The 21,118-nt window shown below is 46.4% G+C and overlaps 1 protein-coding gene across 5 annotated transcripts in view; it reads right to left on the bottom strand.

Moving 5' to 3' along the window:
* VPS13B (vacuolar protein sorting 13 homolog B) overlaps window positions 1–21,118 on the bottom strand; it is a 1,005,617-nt gene that overhangs the window by 838,704 nt on the left and 145,795 nt on the right. The window lies entirely within an intron of this gene.

A 21,118-nucleotide genomic window follows, 5' to 3' on the forward strand; every position in this document is an offset into this window, starting at 1 on the left:
GAACTAAGTGGCTACACAGCTCTTAATTTGAACTACTTAATTTGAACTAGGTGTTAGTCCTCGTAGAATGAAGTTTACCTAGTTTGAATTAAGCACTCCGCTAGTTCGAATTAAGTTCGAACTAGCGGTTTGCATATATAAACGCTATGAAAGTTAATCTGAACTAACGGCTGTTAGTTCGCATTAACTTTGTAGTGTAGAGATACCCTAACAGATTAACAGATGGTTGTAGTATGTTGCTAGCGTCTGCCTGGATCAGCATTCAAGGGCTACGTCTAGACTGGCATGATTTTCCGGAAATGTTTTTAACGGAAAAGTTTTCCGTTAAAAGAATTTTCGGAAAAGTGTGTCTAGATTGGCAGGACGCTTTTCCGCAAAAGCACTTTTTGCGGAAAAGCGTCCGTGGCCAATCTAGACGCGCTTTTCCGCAAAAAAGCCCCGATCGCCATTTTCGCGATCGGGGCTTTTTTGCGGAAAACAAATCTCTGCTGTCTACACTGGCTCTTTTGTGCAAAAGTTTTTCGGAAAAAGATTTTTACCCGAACGGGAGCAGCATAGTATTTCCGCAAAAACACTGACAATCTTACATGAGCTCGTCAGTGCTTTTGCGGAAATTCAAGCGGCCAGTGTAGACAGTTGGCAAGTTTTTCCGGAAACGCAGTCTAGACACAGCCAAGGGGTATAAGATGCACACACTTTTGCAGGAGCTTCCCAAATACTTGATGGCAACAAAGTAAAGGAGAGACTTGGGAATCCTGGCTTCTATCACAGACTTTAGTGAAGACTGTACTCTAGTAAGGAAGTTAGCGTGTAGTTACTTACACATTAAACGATAAGCCTGAGCTCATCAGTTAATCCTGATCAATACAGGCACTACCCCCCTCTTGATACCTCTGTATCAGAGGCAGCAAGAGGAGGCGGCAAACAGGAGTCGATACCCATGGGGAGCCAGTCCTTGGGGGGGACCGACCACAAACTGGCTCTCTGCTCAGTTGCCTCCCCCTCCCGCAGCATCACAGGAAACAAGCAGGAGCCAGTCCTTAGGGGAAACCACAAGCGCCAGCCACCTGCACCCCCCACATACACTGCTGCCTCTGTATCAGGCTGCTGCCTTTGCAGAGAGAGAGCTGTGGGGGGGCGGGGCAGGCAGGAACCAATATACGTGGGGAGACACTTAGGGATGTGATCAACTAGTTGCTCCCCACTCCTTGCTGCCTCTATCAGAAAGAGGCAGCAAGTGGAGGAAAGAGGACAGGGTACTTCAAAGCGGCAACACTGTGTGGAGCCTTGGGCCAGGCCCCGGGTTCCATGCAGCGCTGCCACTTTGAAACGCCGCATGCAGTCTGTGGCCAACTGGGGTGTCCCCAGGCTGCGCGTGGTGTTTCAAAGCAACAGCGTCGCATGGAGCCTGGGATCATCTGGGGACTCCTCCGCTGACCCCGGGATCCGTGTGGCACTGCCGCTTTGAAACACCACGTGCAGCCTAATGCCAGGCTTCCCATGGCATTTCAAAGAAGCAGTGCCCCATGGAGCCTGGAGTCAGTGGGGGAATCCCCAGCTGATCCCAGGCTCCACACAGCAATTTCATCTTTGAAGCATAGCAACAGCCCTAGGGCTGTTGTTACACTTCAAAGGAGGAGGCGCCCTATCGACTAATCGAATAGTTGATGCAAAATTCATTGACTATTTGATTAGTCAATTATTCAATATTTAACATCCCTAATGAGGACCCAGCTTTTAAAAAGGCTCTCCACATGCGCCGGTGTCCTTGCTGCCTCTCACAAAGGCAGCAGCATGGGAGGGACAGGCAGGAACAGATTTGTATGGGGAGATGGTTTAAAAGCTGGCTCCCCCCAAGCACCAGCTCCCACAGAGCCACCTGCCTGATAGAGAGGCAGCAGTGTGGAGGAGTGGGAGGACAGGCAGAAGACAGTACATGTGGGAAGCCAGCTTTCAAGACACCCCCGTGGTACTGGCTCTTGTGACGCTGCCTGCCTCCCCTCTTCTCCCACACTGCTGCCTCTGCATGCCCAGTGTCTACAACATTTAAACTGCAGAGCCACAGCAGGGGTAGCGAGCAACCCCTCCCTGCCTTGCCCCCGGGGCATTTGACTCATTGAGGAGTCACTGGAAATTCCATCAACTACTCAATTAGCTAATTACATGCTACACACACATATCCCTAGTTACACATCCCTAGTTTCCACCAAGCCATATACTTCCACTGCACATCTGATTCTTGTCTTCTCTGCACTCAAATTAGGCAACTTTCCCTTCTATGCTGCTGTGGCCCAACACAGGAGAGACTGGCTCCCTATTTTCATTTCAGGTGTGCAGGCTCAGACATAGTACTGGTCACAGCATCCTGGTGCTGGTAGGACACGCTGAGCCCAGGCTACAGCATGCTCAGCAAACATGGACTATCCAGGGAATTTACCTACAAATATCTAAAGTCTCTACTGAACATGTGTGACCTGCTATTTTTCAAATGCTTGTAACTCAGCCACTGATGGGCAGATTACAAGAACATTTCTGATATAAATGCAAGCCCCTGCCAAATGTCATCTTTCTCTCACCACCCTCTTCCTCCTCCCAAAGCATGCAGACACTAGAACAGTGGTCACCAACCAGTAGATCAGGATCTACTGGTAGATCTTGGCGCCTCAGACAGGTGATCCTGACAGGTTTGGCCAAGGGGTTATCAATCCCAGCACTTCAAGCTGCCCTTCCCCTCCCCCAATTGTTGCACATCTCGTGCCCTTTGCCTTGGAGCTTTCGCCTCAGGAGCCTCTGCTTTCTGTGCAGGGCAGGGGAGGAAGAAGAGGGGGCACTGACATCAAGGTGCCCCACTCCCACCCTGTATCCTAACTCCATAGAGCAGAGAGGGGGCACAACAGGACTTGGGATGGAGTTTTCTGGCTGCTTTTGCGAGTAGTGCAGGGCCAGGACAGGGGTAAGCCTGCCCCACTGTGCCACCACTCACAAGCCACCTGAGGTAAGCAGTGCCCAGCTGGTGCCCAAATCCTAAAACCCTACTCCAGTCATGAACTCCATCCTGCACCCCAACTCCCTGCCCAGCTCCAAGCATCCCTGCATCCAAACACCCTCCGAGAGCCTGCACCTAGAACCACCTCGGACACCCCAACTGCCTGCCCCAGGCTCAGCTCATAGCCCCTCACACTCCAAATTCCTTAATCCAAGACCAGAGCCTGCACCCCAACCCTGTGAACGTTAGGAGGGTAAGGGAGGATGGAATGAGCAGGAGAGGGGGCCTCACAGGAGCACAAAGAAGGTGGGGCAAGGGTATTTGAGTTTGAGGTAGATCTTGGATTGCATTTAAACTCAAAAAGTGATCTCGTGCTTTAAAAGGTTGAAGACCACTGCACTAGAACTTTTCCAAAAAAAGGTCACAAGAATGTTTCAACATAAGCAAAATAACTTCTGTCCCTATCCTCATTCTCAGAACAATTGAACAATTAATGGCTGTAAAAGCTTCAGAGAGGTAGCCAAGTTAGTCTGTAACAGGAAAAAACAACGAATAGTCTAGTAGCACCTTAAAGACTAACAAAACATGTAGATGGTATCATCTACATGTTTTGTTAGTCTTTAAGGCGCTACTAGACTATTCCTTGTTTTTTAAATTATGGCTGTAGTTTTCTTTAAAAATTCAGCTTGAGGCAGATAACCATTTTGGCAGAAATTACCCATACTGGGTAAAATCTGATACTAATAATTAACTGAAAACAGGGTTTTATAATATTATTTTATTTATATATATCTGCAATGTAGTTCACTGACTTTTTAAATGGTAAAGAAAGGCACATTTTAAATGGAATTACTTTTTAAAAGCAACAAATGATGCTTTTGAAAAGCATGTGGTTAATACATCAATAAAGATAATAGATATAGATAATAGATATTATTTATTATACTAGTTAACCAACTGGAAGAATTGTTTTAAAAAAGCAGCGCACAGAAGTTTTCCCAGAAAACTTAAAATCTGTGGTTGGAAATCTGGATGACTAATACTCTGAAATATATTAAATACTATAATATATGAAATACTATGACTTCCAGCACCAATTTAAGAACATAACATAAAACGTTTTTTAAAATACCAGCAATATTAACTAACAAGTAAGGGTATAGATAATTTTGCAAGTCTCCATTATGACAGTTCTACCTCATTACTCCAGATCAAAAAGAAAGAAAAACGAACACTAGATATTTACAAACTTTTTATGATTGACTTGCTATCCAAAAAACAAGCATAAGAAGGAAAAGATAAAAAATTTAAGGAAAGCCGCCGCTGAACTTTTTTGGCTTCCATTTAACAAAGTATTTGAAGAAGGAGCTGGGCATAAAAAATGACTTCTAGATCATTAAGTCTGCACTGAGAATATATTAGCTGAAAAAACAGGAAACGGTGTCATGGCCTTCAAAAAATTAGGGATTGGTGCCAACAGCAGTCTTACAAGTACAAACAGCCAATGCCTCAACCTCTACTAAGGCGATGACTGAAATTCTGGTAGAATGTCCCTTGAGCCTCTTCCTCCCCCCTCAAGCTCATTTGTGCAATCTGTATGTTCAGATTAGTTTTATACAACTTAAGAGGCAGTTATCTGTTTTGTAAATGGTGTTCTTTGAAATGTGTTGCTCATGTCCATTCAGCATAAATGTGTGTGCTCACCACATACACTGATGCTGAAAGATTTTCCCTAAATAGTAGCCATAAGAGCTGGGGTCCTAGTGCCCCCTGGAGTGGCATGCACATGCCATGCCATATAGGGCACTCCCAGGTCCCTCTTCAGTTCCTTCTTGCTGGAACTCTGACAGAAGGGAATGAAGGTGGGAAGTTGAATGGACATGTGCAACACATCTCCAAGAACACCAGTTACGAACAGGTAACTGTATTTTCTTCAAGCACTTACTCATGTCTATTCAACATAGGTGATTGTAAGCAGTATCTGCGGAGGTAGCTAAGAGTTAAGGGCATGCATGCAGACTGTAGCACAGCTCTGAGAACAGCATCCTCCCTCACTTGTTGCCTGATGGTGCAATGGGATGTGAAAGTATGGACTGACGACCACGTCACTGCTCAGGAGATGTCTTGGATAAGGACATGAGTGAGAAAAGATTGTGAGGAGGCTTGGGCCCTAGTTGAATGAGCACTGATTAAAGAAGGAAGTTGGGCCCCTGACAACTCATAGCACATGTGGATATAAGAGATGAGCCATTTAGAGAGCCTCTGAAGATATCAGGAAACCCCACATACGCTCAGCATAGGTAACGAAGAGCTGCATGGACTTATACAAGGGCCTTGTTCTTTCTAAGTAGAGTGCCTGTGCCTTCCTGGCATCCATCATTAATTTTTTCCAAAGGACCCCCTGCCTCAATCATTGCAGAGAAAGGATGGTGCTCACCACTTGGAGGGGGGGGGGGGTCTACACTGCATCCTTAGCTTGAAATAAGCTAAGCAAATTTTGAAAGAGAACTATTCTGAAATGTCCCTTAATCCTTGTGGAATGAGGTATACAGGGACATTGGAATAGCGTACCCATTATTTTTAAAACTATTTTGAAATACTGGGCATGCTGTCAAGACAGAAAACGCTATTTTGGGATACCAGAAGTGTCCCAAAACAGCGCTGCTGTCTAGACAAACCCTTAATGAGCAGCAATTCAATATTATGTGTTCTCCTCACAGTTAAGGGGAATACATACTATTTCAACTCATCTTGGAAAAGAGGATTATTAATTTCCTCATTGGATTTTCTACAGTGCTCATCACTATAATATCCGAGTGTTACAGAAATGTTAATAAATGTACGTTCACAGCACACCGCTGAGATGAGGGGATATTATTCTTATTTTAAAGATGGGGAACTGAAACCTGAAATTAGGGTCAGATGCCAAGTATCCATTAATTTTGGGTGTCTGAACTGAAACAAAGACACCCAAGACCTAATTTTTGAAAGAATAGGGCACTAAAAAGCATTTTACATGTTTAAAAACAGCTCCCATTGATTTCAGTTGAAGTGTGACTACATAGCACTTCTTCAAATCAGACCCTAGAGTCTCAAGTCAGGCACCTAGGACTTCCATATAAAATGTGCTCCCACATACTCTTCATCTTTTATCCTCACCTCAAACTCAGACTTCCTGCCTAGCCAGTTTAAATTTCCATCTCTACCACTAATTCTGATCACATTTCTTCTCTCCACAGCCTCCAAACCTAGTTTCTCCTCCCTTCCTCAACCTCCTTGTCTCAATCTATTCCTCCACTTTCCATCCTTTACTCCAGATCCAGCTCTTATCCCCTCTCCCTCCGCACTCAAATTGGAAAATTTATTCATCCATGCTGTCTAGGAATCAGCAAGAGGGGCACTAAGAAAACAGGTGCACTGCTTTCAACTTGATATCCAAACCCCAGACCTGAAACTGCTTATTCCTTGAATAAAGCATTCTTAGTGAGGATGAAAACTTAGGAGACATTAGCTGTAAAGCCTCTAGTGAGTCCCTACTGAGAACATATAGTATGATTTTTCAAAGACTTATAACTTAGCCAAATTTGGACAGATTTTCAAAGGCCTGGCAAAAACCATATCCTTGACAATGCACCCCTGTACCAAATTCCAAGCCCCCATCATAAAGCATGGAGGTGGTAGCACTGCTAAAAGAAAAAGAAAAAAGATTTTTTGTAAATATTGTAAAACAATGCATTTTTCTCTAACCTTTTTCTGGGAAATGGATGACTTTCTGAAATTTTCCAAATATAGTCAGCCTGATGCAGACATCTAGCATAGAAAATTTCCTCTGAAATGACTGAAAAATCATAAGCACCTGAAAACAAGGTCTTATAACAGGAACTATCAGGCAACCTTAGTAATGCTTGGTGCTACCAGCCCCATCTATATTGTAAGTTAATAAGTAATATTCAGCTCAAATAATTTATCCCCAAAATAACCATGACAGAGGATCTGCCAAATGCTGAAATCTGCGTGGATAAATTATACCAAATATGAAAGACGTTCCCAAAGACAAGAAGAAAACAGCTACTGACTGAGAAGACTAAAACTTCTATGAGGGTTTGGACCACACCGCTCCAGTTTCATGATGGCAGTCTGCATATTATCAGAGAGCGGAAGATGAAGAATCTGATCACGTGATGGTGATTAGACAGTGTCCCTTGTATCTTCAGTACACTTGTACTTGCAAAATGTTTTCTAAGTATTGGTCCTGAACCTCAAGCCATCCTGTAAAACTCTAAGATATCTTTCTTTGGCTGACTTTCATTGCTTTAATAAGAGTGATGGCTAGACTGCACCATTTTTATTAGCCAGTCTGACCTCCTATATACAATAAGCCATAGAACTTCCAGAAAATAACTCCTAAAGCGTATCTTTTAGAAAAACATCCAATCTTGATCTTGAAACTGACAATAATGGAGAATTTATTTCAATCCATGGTAAAGAGTTTCTTTGGTTAATTACCTTCACCGTTAAAAACTTAGACCTTAGATCCAGTCTAAATTTGTCTCACCTCAACTTACAGCCAGTGGATCACATTAAACCTTTCTCTGCTAGACTGACTTCCCTGGGATCAGTCAGCTTGACTAGCCCACAATTATCTGGGTCATGCCATTTACCCTTTTAAAATATTGGCACAACATTAAATTTCTTTCAATCTACAAGAACTTATCCAGTGTTTCAAAACTTACTAAAAATCAACATAAATGGTCCAAAGACCTCGTAAACCCATTTTTTTAAAAACTTTCAGATGCAGGTATTCCAGGCTCTCTCAGGTGCAGCTATTTAACTTTAGTAGAAGCTGCTTAACATTTTCGTTGGTTAGTGTTGAAGTAGAAAGTATTTCCTTATATAATATGAATGCGTCATAATTTTTCAAAATATAGAGCAGAAACATTTCCTGAATATTTCTGCTTTTTTTGGCAGTATTATTGATAATTCTACCATTTCCATCTAGAAGTAGACGAACACCATTTTTAAGATTATTTTCGCTCCTGATATACTTAAACTCCTAATTATCCTTAACTAGGCTGACCAGAGTTCGTGTGCCTTTTCCTTTCCTTATCAATTTGCTACAATTCCTAGCTTTCATATTCAATTCTATCAACTCCTTCTTCTTCCATTATGCTTTTACAGCTGCCTTCACTTTTCCCCCCTAACCAGTTTAACTATTTTGTGGGATTGTGACTTTTTTTTAAAAAAAAAGTATCTAGTCGAGTGTTTTAAACAATTCCCAATTATTCACATTTTTCTTATTAAATCCTTTTTCCTTTGTCTCATAACTGTTTTCAGGAACTGGCCTGTTAAGACGTGTGAGAGAGAAAATAATAAAAATTTACTGGTTTGGACTTGATTCTGTTTGCACATTATACTAGTAGCTCCACTATAGTTAAAATTACTTTGTACCTTTTAAAAATTGACCAAAGGCCTCTAAAATTGATATGCTTAATCAGATTCCTTAGAAATTTGAGTTGCCTCACAAAGATCAAGACTAGTGACCCTACTTATTGGAAGTAGATGTTGCAGACACACAAATCACGAAAAGACAGCCACTGTACAAAAAAAAAAGTACGTGGCCTTTTTCCTTTTTTAATTTTGGCTCCAAGCGACAGCTTAAACAATTGAGATGATGTGGGGCAAAATGGTCTCAATCTGTCGAGTTTTATCACTAAAAGCCCTGCATGGATACAAATTTCTACCCACAGATAGAAATCGGTATCCGCTGATTTCTAGAGCTCTACAGGCAGTCCCCGACTTACATGGATCCGACTTACGTCGGATCCCTAGATACGAACGGGGTGAGGCAACTCCTGCACATGCGCAGCAGCATTCCCGGGGCTCGCTCACCTGGGTCCTAGGATCCTCCTCCTCCTCGGGCCGGCTCCGACTGGGGTCCCGCAGAGCTGCTGGGCAGAGGAAAAGTGCCTCCCCCTGCCAGCAACAGGCTGCCCCCTCCCCTGAGCAACAGGCTGCCGAACAGACAAAAGCAGCCTCTCTGCCCCTCCTCCCCTCTATACATGCCGGGCTCCCGGAGCGCAGCAGCGTCCCCGGGGCTCGCTCACCTGGGTCCTAGAATCCACCTCCTTCTCCTCTTCGGCCGGCTCCAACTGGCCTCTGACTGCAGCAGCTGGCCACAGGGACAGGGATCCCGCAGAGCTGCCGGGCAGAGGAAAAGTGCCTCCCCACACCCACTGCCCCCGCCCCCCACCGCCTCGCATCCTGCACGCCTCCACCCTCCCCCCCTGCCAGCAACAGGCTGCCCCCTCCCCTGAGCAACAGGCTGCCGAACAGCAGACAAAAGCAGCCTCTCCGCCCCTCCTCCCCCTATACATGCTGGGCTCCCTGGGCAAACAAAGACTCCACCAAAACAAACAAAGTGCTGGCCTCATTGTGTTAGCAAAAAAAGGAAATAAAGCTATTAGCTCAAAGCATGGTGCAGAGCTGTTTGGTATTTGATGAGTTACTCCTTTAGTCCTGAGTTTGTCACAGGGACAGAAATAGATGTGAAATCTTCTGAACAGGGGAACAGACAGCAAAACAAACATTAGAGGGGAGTTAACCTTTCCCTATGCTATCCAAAACTAAAAAAAATGTTTGGCTAGAGTTTCCCCTACAATATGTACCAGTTCCGACTTACATACAAATTCAACTTAAGAACAAACCTACAGTCCCTATCTTGTACGTAACCCGGGGACTGCCTGTATTCCTAAGAGACACGGGACAGGAATGTGGTGCTGTCACTCTCACAAACTAGCACCCCACAAAAGCAATTTCTTCTGGTCTCGAGCTGCGTTATGTCCTGTCTGAGGATATATAGTCCCTGCTGGCAATGAGGCTGAGGAGGTCATTTTATGCTTGCTTATATCATTCAAAAGAATTTGCCAATAACTGTTGCCAAGGCTCAACAAATCAGTGAATCTACTCGCCTGTGGCGAGTAGGTTTCAGCCGATCGCCCCGTTCACCGGCAGCGCGCACATGCACAATGCAGGTCTAGCACAAGCACAGTGCAGGGTTGGCGAGTAGATTTCACCGCGGTTTGTCAAGCCCTGACTATTGCCTTGGGTAAATGCCATGCTTTTGACTGTACTAGCACAAAACTTTGTAGATCTTTAATAACCTTTAATCTCACATCGCTTGCTACAAGTTCTCTCTGTTACAACATAACATTTTTATTATGGTGAGGTTTATTGTGAACACAAAGTAAGCGGCAACTGTAATCAAACTTTTTGTTACATCAAGTGAGGAGGAGCCCAAAATAGAAGACATGTGGTTGGAGAGAGGGATGGGGGAAAGACAGGATGGGTATGGAAATGCAGAGGGTAAGAAATGAGGATAAGTGAAGCTGCATGGGCTATCTTAACTATTAATTTTCTGGTTTTCATCTGCAAGGGGGCAAAAACCAGAAACATTAACATAACATTTTTGCCACTGAAATATACATTTTATCAAGTCATGACCACATGTACTTAGGTGAGCATTAATTTTTAGTTCTGTGGTCAGTTCTTCTATCTGTCAAGACAAGCTCAAGTATAGAATTCTCCTGTGTTAGATGCAACAGTCTGAATTAAATTATCATCTATACTATTAAGGAATTCTAAGGATGATTTCATACTGGGAATCTACCATTCAAATCCTAGAATAACACGGGGGTTTTCCCCACCCATCATTGATAGCTGACCAGCTTATTCACTAATGTTATAAGGTTGTAGCAGATACTAGCAATGTTAGCCTTTGTATAATTAAATAGTCAACTAACCACATGAATTCTTAGTGGTAAGTCAACTATTCTACAGTCCTTAGGGATGGAGCCAGCAGCCAGTGCAATCTGGCCCCTCTCCTGGGGAGCTTCCTCCCACCATGTGCTGCTGCCTATCTATCACAGGCAGCAGCTCAGGGTGCCAGGAGGGAGCCAGCCCACAAAGAAAGCTAGTTTAAAAACGAGGTGCACTCATAGACCAGCTGCCTGCCTCCCCACACTGCTGCCTCTGATATGTCCTAGGCTTATCAGTTAATTGACTAGTCGACTACTTTTTCACATCCCTAGCAGACACCAGAAAATGCCCTATCTTGTGTTTTCTCTCTTAGAACATAGAAAAAAGTTCTGCAACTATCTGGATCTGATTGTTAATGACTTTGACATGGTAAAACCATTTTTGAGAAAGTGCTGCTCCTCCTCTCCTTTTGCCAATTCAAACTTTGAATTTCTCACAAGATATATAATTTCCTTTAAAGATTAGTGTTTCTGATTTAGAAAAAAAACATAGGAGCACAATCAACAACTCTGATAGACTAATAATTGTTTTCTCAGTTCCACATAGCAGAAGCATAACAGTAAGATATAAATCTGGCATTAAACTGAAATCATTATCTGTGCCACCACTAGAGATGCTACATTTCTAGAAAATAAGTTTCCACTACTGACATCTTTCCAACAATAAATTACTTGTGGAGGCTCCAAAGTTGATTGGAATGTTATCACTGCACACCAGCAGGGAAGTGTGGCCCTCAAGGAGTCAGAAGACCCAGATTCCCCGTGGGAAGCAAGCCCATTAGATCAGGCAGGAAGTGGCCCAGGGAGGGTGCAGGAGCAGCCTCTCCCACCCAGAGATCCTCGGCATGTTTTGGTTGGATTCCCCGCTGAGGGAGCGGTGGACCATTCTGCCACTCACAGGGCCCTGGACCAGGACCGGGTGCAGTAGGGTGGGCCCAGGACCCCCTACCGGGGTACATCCCCCACCCCTATAACTTGGCTTATTGGGCCGTTCAGCCCTGCCTTAAAGGGCCAGTGATTGACTTTGATACTGACCCTGACCAAGCCCCTACCAGCACCCTGCCCCCTGGCTAGACACCCAACAGCATCTTGCTCCTGTCCCCTGACCAGACTCCCACCAGCACCCTGCCCAGGGACCATCAGCACCCTTCCCCTGACCAAACCCCCACCAGCACCTGCTTCTGCCCCTTGCCAAACACTCACCAGCACTCTGACCCCTGGCCAGACCCCCACCAGCACCTTGCCCAAACCCCCACCAGCACCCTTCCCCCGGCCAAACTCCCACCAGCATCCTGCCCAGATACCATCCAGCCCCCCCGTCCTTGCCTCGTGGCCAGACACCCACTAGCACCTTACTCCTAACCCCTGTCCAGACATCAACCAGCACCCTGCTCTTGCCCCCTCCCTCCTAGCCAGACAACTACCCCCAGCTTGCTCCTGTACCCTATTTTCCATCCAGATTCTGCATCCCCATCTCTATCCCACTCCCTGGAAGCCCTGTCCCGCACACTGGATCCCTCATTTTTGGCCCCACCTCAGACTGTAGAGGGACCCACAAATTCCACTAACCAGGCCCCAGAAGAGTTCATCTGAACTGAACCTCAGTCCTACCTATCCTCTCCCACCATGATGCAGGAGTACCAGGGGAGTGAGGTGTCTCAGTTGGGGCCACATCAATGAGGTTTGGGTGGTTTTGGAAGGGGGTTTTTTTGCATCTCACTTGTGTGGTCCCCGACTGATTTTTCTCTGGGTCAGTAACCTCTGACCCAAAACAGGTTCCCCGTCCCTCTCATAAATAAAGAAAATGCTGAAATGTTTTTTGTTGGACATAATATTTTATTTAAAAATGAAACCTGGCCAACAAGCCCCCAACTGGAGCCGAGCTCCCACCTGGCCACAGCATCATAACACTCCTGCATGTCCCCAACCTTGAGCCTATCATACACGAGAAGCCTCTGTCCCGAGCCTCTCTTATCCCCAAATTCCTGCACCCCCACAACCCCAGTCTTCTGCCACAACACTCCTGCATCACCTACACACTGAAAATCTGTGTCCTGAGACCATCATATTCATACTCCCAACCTCCCTGCCCTGAGCCCCTCATACACCCCAACCCAAACTCCGGCACCCTAACATTCACAAGCCTGCAAGTTGGTCAGCACCTCCACCCTCCACCTGACCCCAACGCTCTCCTGCCTGAAGACCCCTCCCTGAGCCAGCATCCCCTTCTCCACCTCCTCCTGCACCCAAATTCCCTCCCAGAGCTTTCACCTCTCACCCCTTCTCACACCCAAATCCCTCATTCTCACTCCACAGGTCACACTTCCTGTCTCAACCCAGTGAGAGTGAATAAGAGCTGGGGACATCAAATGATGGAGAGGAGGGGGATCAGAGAAGGTGTGGTCTAAAAGAAGAGGTGAGATCTTGGGGAAGGGATGGGGTAGATCTTGGCTTGCCCTGACATTTAAAAAGTGATCTTGGGTGTAAAAAGGTTGGAGACCACTGCACTAGAAAGTGAAGTTACTCACCTTGGTGCAGTAACTGTCGTTCTTCGAGATGTATGTCCCTGTCGGTGCTCCACTGTAGGTGATGGGCTTGCCCCGGTGCCGCAATATGGAGATTTTTTTGAAGCAGTAGTTTGGCCGGACCGCGCATGCGCAGGGAGCATCTTGTGGCGTTCGCACTGCTCGGTCCGATCTCAGCCAGTTCCTCGTACCCGCCTCAGGAACTAGAAAATAAAAGAAACACAGACTCCGAAGCGGGGAAGTGGGCAGGTAGTAGAGCACCCACGGGGAAACACGTCTCAAAGAACGACAGTTACTGCACCAAGGTGAGTAACTTCGCTTCATTCTTCAAGTGATGTCCTCATGGGTGCTCCACTGTAAGTGTCTGCACAGCGGTATTCCCCCCTCACGTGACAGTAGGTGGGACTCAGAACCCCTATCGATTGGCAGATGAAAGAACTGTGGCTGCTACAGAGTTATCAGGCAGCCATCTATGATGAACAGTGTAACGTTCAACAAAGGTGCGATAGGACGCCCATGTGGCTGACCTACAAATGTCTGCAAGGGGAACACCTCTCAGAAAGGTAGTGGAGGCTGAAATGGCTCTAGTAGAGTGTACTCTAGGGCATTCAGGAAGCGGTATTCCCCAGATGGAGTAGCGGGGTGCCCCATTGGCAAGAGTGAGTGGAGGACTCCGCGGTGAAGCTCCCATTCATGATCTGACGCGAAGTTCCTGCTGAGGGAGTCTGCTGTTACGTTGTTGATGCCAGGTAAATATGATGCCACAAGAGTGATGTCATTGGTGATGTACCAGTTCCAGAGTCAGACCAACTCTGCACATAGAGATCGTGAGCATAAGCCCCCTTGGCGATTGATGTAGTACATTGTCACTAAGTTGTCTATCGGATTTTTACTGTGCAGTTGCATATTTGGTCGCAGAAATACTTGCACGCATTGATGACGGCCCTGAGCTCGAGAAGATTTATGTGGAGCAATGTCTCTTGGGGTGCCCAGCGACCCTGTATCAAGGCTCCGCCCATGTGTGCACCCCAGAAGGGAGGCATGTGTAGTAATCTGATATCATGGTAGTGGTTGGTGGAAGGGTACGCCTGAGAGCATATGCTTGTCTATGGTCCTCCATTCCAGGGAGGCCATGACGTTGGTATATGACCACCCTGACCACCCTGTGTATGTCTGGAGTGTCCTTGACTGAAACCCATATTGATACGAACACACATCCATCCGCGGGGGGAGGAATCTCTCGCCCAGTAAAAAATGTCTAGTGCTCACAATTTAGTTCTCTCTCTTGCAAGTGTAAATTAACTTGAAACTTGCTTGTAAGAACTGGCGCCACAAAACGGACCGGTACAATTCGGCATCTTAGATAAGAAAGAGAATACGGGCCCCCAGGGGTATAAAGATAGGTCCAGCAGCGCATTTTCTCTGAGTGTCAATCTACCATCTATCTGCTGGTCGGGTTAGGTGTTTGATCTCCCGAGGTTCCAAGGGGACGCCCACCTCGTATTCGTCTTTCCTAGGAATTGAGAGACCGGCCCTGGCCTGACACGCTGGAGTCGAGAGGCACAGAATGGGGTAAAAATTGTACCTGGATGTGGTCCTTTGTTTAAGTATATATATACATAGACTTAGAGCTCTTTAAAGATTAAGCTGTCACTTGGTACCATTATTTCTATTTTCTATCTTTATTTTCTTTGTAACCATTTTTAAAATCTGTATTTGTTAGCATTTAAGAAATAGAGCAATAGCCATTGTAACCATATGCTTTTATAAGTCTTTTAATAAACCTGTAACTGTTTAAGCTTTAACCTGACTCCTTCAGTTGCTGTAACAAAACCAAGCACAATTTAAAAGAACTTCAGCCGGTCATAAAGGGACAGACATAGGGAGAGCTTGGGCGTTTGGATCTGTGTCACTCCCAGGTGACAAGATCCGTTGGGGCACCTTTCCAGCCTTTCCCAGGCTGCCCGCTGCGAAGGAACTTTGTGTTCTAGCAGTTAAAATCTAAGGTGTAATAAGCTCTTCCTATATAACGGGGCGTCTGTTGGCCTGCTGGCCACCCTCTGCGACGGGACCCCGGTCCTAGCAGTAAAGACACGGACGTTAAACCTTTTCTCGGAAGCATACACACACACACTGCCCTGACCGTCGGCTGACAGTCTCCAACCCAGTTTTCTTCTGCACCAGGAAATAATGGGAGTAGAACCCTTTCCCTCTGAAGTCGTGTGGCACCCTCTCTACCACGCCAATTTGCAGTAAAGGATTGATTTCGGTACGGAGCAAATCTTCGTGAGAGGGGTCCCTGAAGAGGGACGGGTTTGGGGGGGTTGTAGGTGGGATGGACAGGAAGGGTATGGCATAACCGAGTTGGATTACCTCTAGCACCCATCTGTTGTTGGTGATATCTGCCCAGAGATGGTAGAATGGGTGTAGGTGATGATGAAACAGCGGGGTGGTAACGAGTGGGTGAAATGTAAGTGAGACTGGTTGAATGCTCCCAACCAAGCAGTCAAATCTGCTGCCTGGTGATGGGTTGGTTCTGCGATTACTTTAGTTGCAGCATCTCGGAGGCCAGTGATGCTGGCACGACTTATCTAAAGGCCGGTGTTGTTACCACTGCTGCCTAGTGTGCGTATAGTCGTAGCACCTTGAAATGAAGTGTAGCCCCTTCTCCTACATGGTGGAGTGTATATACCGAGCGTTTGTAAGGTTGGCCTGGAATCTTTACTGGAATGTAGCACTGTGTCCATCTTTTCTGCAAAGAGGTTATCTTTTTCAAAGAGTAAGTCCTCTACTTTGGCTTGCACGTCTTTGGGGATTGCTGCTGACTGGAGGTACGAAGCTCTTCTCATGACGACTGCATTGGCTGTGGCTCACGCTGCAGTATTTGCTACATCCAGTGCTATCTGCAAGCTAGTCCTAGTGGCAGCATAACCTTCTTGAACACCACCCTTTAAAATGGGCCTTTTGGATTCGGGCAACAATTCCATAAGAATTGTCAACTTGGAATAATTATCAAAATTATGATTCGATAAATGTGCCAAATAGTTGGCTATTCGGAGAAGAAGCGTTGATGACGTGTAGACCTTCCTTCCAAATAAATCAAGCCTTTTTGAGTCCCCATCTGATGTTTAACTCCTATAGTGTGGCACCTGTGCTCTTCATTGCACCGCATCAACCACCAGCAAATTGGAATGTGGGTGGGTGAATAGAAATTCTGATCCTTTAGGAGGCACAAAATATTTCTTCACCACTTTCTTATTTGTTGGTAATGCGCAAGCTGGAGTCTGCCACAATTTGTTGGCGACCTCTAATATGGCCTCATCCAGAGGGATAGCCAATTTTGAAGTATGAGGCGTCTGGAGATTCTTTAGGAGACGATGCTGTTTCTCCTTGATCTCAGTAAGTTGAATCTCCTAGGAGACTGCTACTCTTTTAAAAAGCTCCTGGAATTGCCTGAGATCGTCGGGGGGGGTATCCCCTGGGATAACCGCTTCATCCGATGAGGATGATGATGGATCAGTAGGCGATGTCTCAGGCTCATGCACCTCGGCTTCCATGGGCTGCTCCTCCTCCACCTCAGACTAGAGGACCTCAGGCCCTGAACCAAGCGGGGTGGGGGTTGGTCACAGGTGAGTGTCTGGAAGATGAGTAGTGAGTCCTGGACCTAGGGTCTGATCTGGAAGAGCGATGATAAGAGCGGTGGTATGGTGAATAGGTCCTGTAGTATGTGCGACTATCGTAAGGGTCGCGGTAGTCGTATGAAGAGCGGAAGGGGGAGTGATCATAACAGTGAGATCTGCTATATGCTGGCTTGTAAGAGTAGTTAGGAGAGTGAGGTAACAATGATGGAGAGTAATATCTCTGTGGTAACAGAGAAGGAGAGGTCGAAAACCGGTGATGGTACCGGTGGTGCTCCCTTGGTGGGGTAAGGAATGGAGATGGAAGGCATTCCCGAGAAGAAATATCCTGACTGGCGATCGCCTGGGTGACTGAGGTGGTGGTGGCGACGACGGCTCTGGCAAAAAAGTTGGGGATGGGGAGCGTGGTGACAGGCTCCGTTGACAACATGTCTTGGTGGTAGCCTTCTTAGGCTGTGACCACTCAGTGCCGGAATCGGTGCCAGTGCCTCTGTCGTAAGAGGCGGTGCCGTTGGGGGTCAGTGCCACCTGTGGTGCTGGTATCATCGGTGCCATGTGATCAGGCTGGTCTACCGGGCGGTCCAGCACCGGAGTCAGTGCCAGGTAGAGCTCGGCAGGCACCGGTGCCGTCTTAGGAGGCGGTGCCGAAGGAGTGCAGGTAGAACTTGGTGCCACAGTCGTTGGTGCCGATGAATGGCATGTGGTCAGCACCGTGGAGGCAGGTTTTATTACTTTGGACGGTGCTGTTACAGTAGTGCGCACCATACACACCCCAGAAGTGCCCGGTTTATTGCCTAGATTCAATCTGCCATGCGAAGTAGCAGACAGAGAGAGGATTAGAGACGGCTTGCTTTTCCTTCGAGGGGCGGCAGTTAGAGAAGAGGCCCTTCGCTTCTGCGACTCCCGTGATGGCTGCGGGCGGAGGCAGATCCTTGAGACTGAAGAGCCTTATTGAACAGGATCATCCTAAGCCTCATCTCCCTGTCTCGTCGATCTCTAGCTGTGAGATTAGAGCAGCGGGGGCACTTTTGTGGGATGTGGCTTTTGCCCAGGCAACGTATGGCCAGCGAATGGCCATCCGAGGCAGGCATTGCCTCATGGCAGGCCTCACATTTTTTGAACCCTGGTGAGCCAGGCATACCTCAGTATTTTTCTCTCTCTTTTTTTCTTAAATAGGGAGAAAGGTAGTGACTAAGGTGAACTAGGGAGTCAACAGAAACTTAAATAAATCTAAGCAGATAAGAACTTATGAACAATAACTTTAAACTGTAACTTTAATTATTTTTTTTTTATAAACAGGGGAATGAATGAACGGGAAGGAGAATAACTATAAGAACAGGTATAAATGAGAACTTTGAATTTCTTCATGAACAAGACGATCCGAGGAGAGCAGTTCCCTCCATCTGCAGCCTGAGGCAGTTAAAAGGAGCTGTCTGAGACTGGACCGAGCAGCGCAAAAGGGAGCAAACACCGCGAGATGCGCGTGCGTGGTCCGGTCAAACTACTGCTACGAAAAATCTCCATACTGCAGCGCCGGGGCAAGCCCAGCAGTGGAGCACCCAGGGAAACATCACTCGAAGAAGAACGATTGTTTAGAAGGCAGCCAGAAGGACAGGGAGCTAAAACCAAAGCAAAAGCAGCATAAGGTCTGTTCCTATAATCCAGGGTCTTTATATTCTGATCTTGATTAGAAGAATAGGATAGTGCTGAGTCTGCAGAATTTGACAGTGATTTCTAATTGGGCAAGCACATACAAACACAAAAGGTGGCCCTCAAGTCCTTAAGGCAAGGGATCTTGATGTGTGCCTGCTCAGAGAAGAAGAGAAAAAACCTCAAAAGGCAAGTCCTGAATAGTATTCTGGACTTCACAGAGTAGACCAGAAGACTGCAGCCATGAAGGCTTTCACATAGAGTGCACAGAAACCATGGTGTTAACTATCATCTCTGCCACACCCAACCGAGCCTGCAACCAAGTTTTTGTTATTAATCTGCCCTTGTTCACCAGGGAAGAGAACTCTGCCTAACATTTTCAGGAAGCAGATATGAATTTCTCCCTAGAATGCCACAAATTAGAACAACATTTAAGTAGAATCTGTTGCTCAGCAATTCTAAGCTATAATACCCTGCAGTCCAATAAACTTTTCTGCCAAAAAAAAAATATATTTTTTGCCTCTTGATTTGGGGGTGGAAGCTTGATGCCTCTGATGATCCCTTCATTAGCCACTGCAACCACTAGCAAACCTGGAGGAGGATGGGAAAACAGTTACATGTGAGAGGGCACCAGTGTTCCCTCTAAGATTTTCCAACCACGAGCGGAGCAAGTTTTGGATTGTGCACCAATATTGAGGTCATATGCACTGGTTTGGATGTGTGCCACCGTGGCACCGAATTTATTAACACACACATTCCCGGTCGCTGGAGCAGAAACCCATCCCCCTCTGCCACTATGCAGTGTATCCCATTCCCAGTGGCCAGAATAAACCCCTGCCCATCTCTGCTCATGCGGCATGTCCTGTTCCAGGCTGCTGGAGCAGACCCAGACATACACACACCCCGCCATGCAGCAGGTTCCATTCCCAGCCCCAGCCGCCAGAATAGGCCCCAGTCACCTACCCCCCACCATGTGGCAGCCCCAGCCACCGAAGCAGGCCTCCCCCCACCACATGGTAGGTCCTGGCCTTCTGCCTCAGTGGCTCCCTCACCACGCCTTCTCAGCCAGCTCTGCCCACCGGAGCAGCCACCTGCCATGCAAGTGCTGCTGCATGGCTCTCCAGAGGAAATGGGCAGGGTAAGAATTTTTTGTGCACAGCCATGCAGGCACACACCTTAGCAGGAACTATGGAGGGCACATAACACTTGTACTCCACAGACTTTGAGGTAGGAGGCAAGGAAAATGAGGTCTACAAGTGTCTTTACAGGCTCCAAAATCACCTCATTGATTGGCAGCACACTTTAGATGAACCTGACATAGATAGCACATCAATTAGGTTATGAGAGGATTCTTACCTCCTTAACCTGAATTGTCATATCTGAAGCACCCCTCTAACAATTCTTCCTGTTAAGACTTGTAGCTGGCAGGATGGGGTGATTTTGCCTCCATGGAAACCATCCTATCCAAGGAGGACAAGGATGAAGCTAAGAGTACAAGTTGTTTAACTTCTACAAAATGCCAGTGGTTCCTAACACACCTCTTTTAAGGGACCACATCCCAATGACCTCCTGGCTACAGTCTCACAGACTCCTATTGTGGGTTCAATAGAGTACCCATAGAAGAAGGAACTACATGGGGAGCACTAAGTGCTGCTCCAAGACTGACAGATATGAGAGCCCACCTCAGAGTCCAATGAAAAAGAATCCCTTTGTACAGACAATGGAGGGTCTATCCAAGTTGATTCTAGTGACTGGTGCTCAGAACTCAGCAAAGACTATAGACACACCATCATTGCAAACTTCTCTTAGATAGCACAAATGGATAGACTGTCCAGGAAATAGGCAGCTGGTGCACTACTGAGTGCTGTATCATAGATGTTAACACAGAGCGATTTAATAGTACCATGGGAGTGGATTCCTTACCAATAATTTCAGGAGCAACAAAAAAAAGTTAAAAGTTTACTCTGCAAATGCTTCAAGAGTATTCAACACCAAGATCATATCTGGTTGCCGCAGTGCTGCTGAAGCTGATGGGTATCATTTCTGGTACAGGACTCAATGGTGCCCATTCTGGCACTGGAGCTAACTGCAGCCTTTGGCACTGATTGCTAAGGAGTGATTAGAGCTCAGTTTCCCTCTACTTCAGCCCCTTTCCCCTTGCTTTGCAAGGAAACTTACGCTGTAAGCACAGGGGGCGGTAACCAGTACCAAGACTAGGATAGTCTTGGAAGCAAGCTTCTGACTGAAGCTGTAGCATTCAGCTATGAGTCAGACCAAGTCGCTTTGAGAGTCATCTAGGCTCTGCCTCCTTTAGCTAGAACTTCAGCCTAACCATGCTTGAAGTCCTGACAAATCTGGAACTAGTCCTTCACGTGTGCCTTGCCTAGGCACTTACAACAAATGTTGTTTGAGTCACTCTCGGGTATGATTTTCAGCAAGCAGTACATCATTTGAAGCCCAGTAAACCAAGCATGCCTAGGAGTCAGCAACAGAAACCCGAAACAA

Source organism: Pelodiscus sinensis, chromosome 2, assembly GCF_052426305.1.
Source record: "Pelodiscus sinensis isolate ZL-2025 chromosome 2, ASM5242630v1, whole genome shotgun sequence".
Lineage (NCBI taxonomy): Eukaryota > Metazoa > Chordata > Testudines > Trionychidae > Pelodiscus > Pelodiscus sinensis.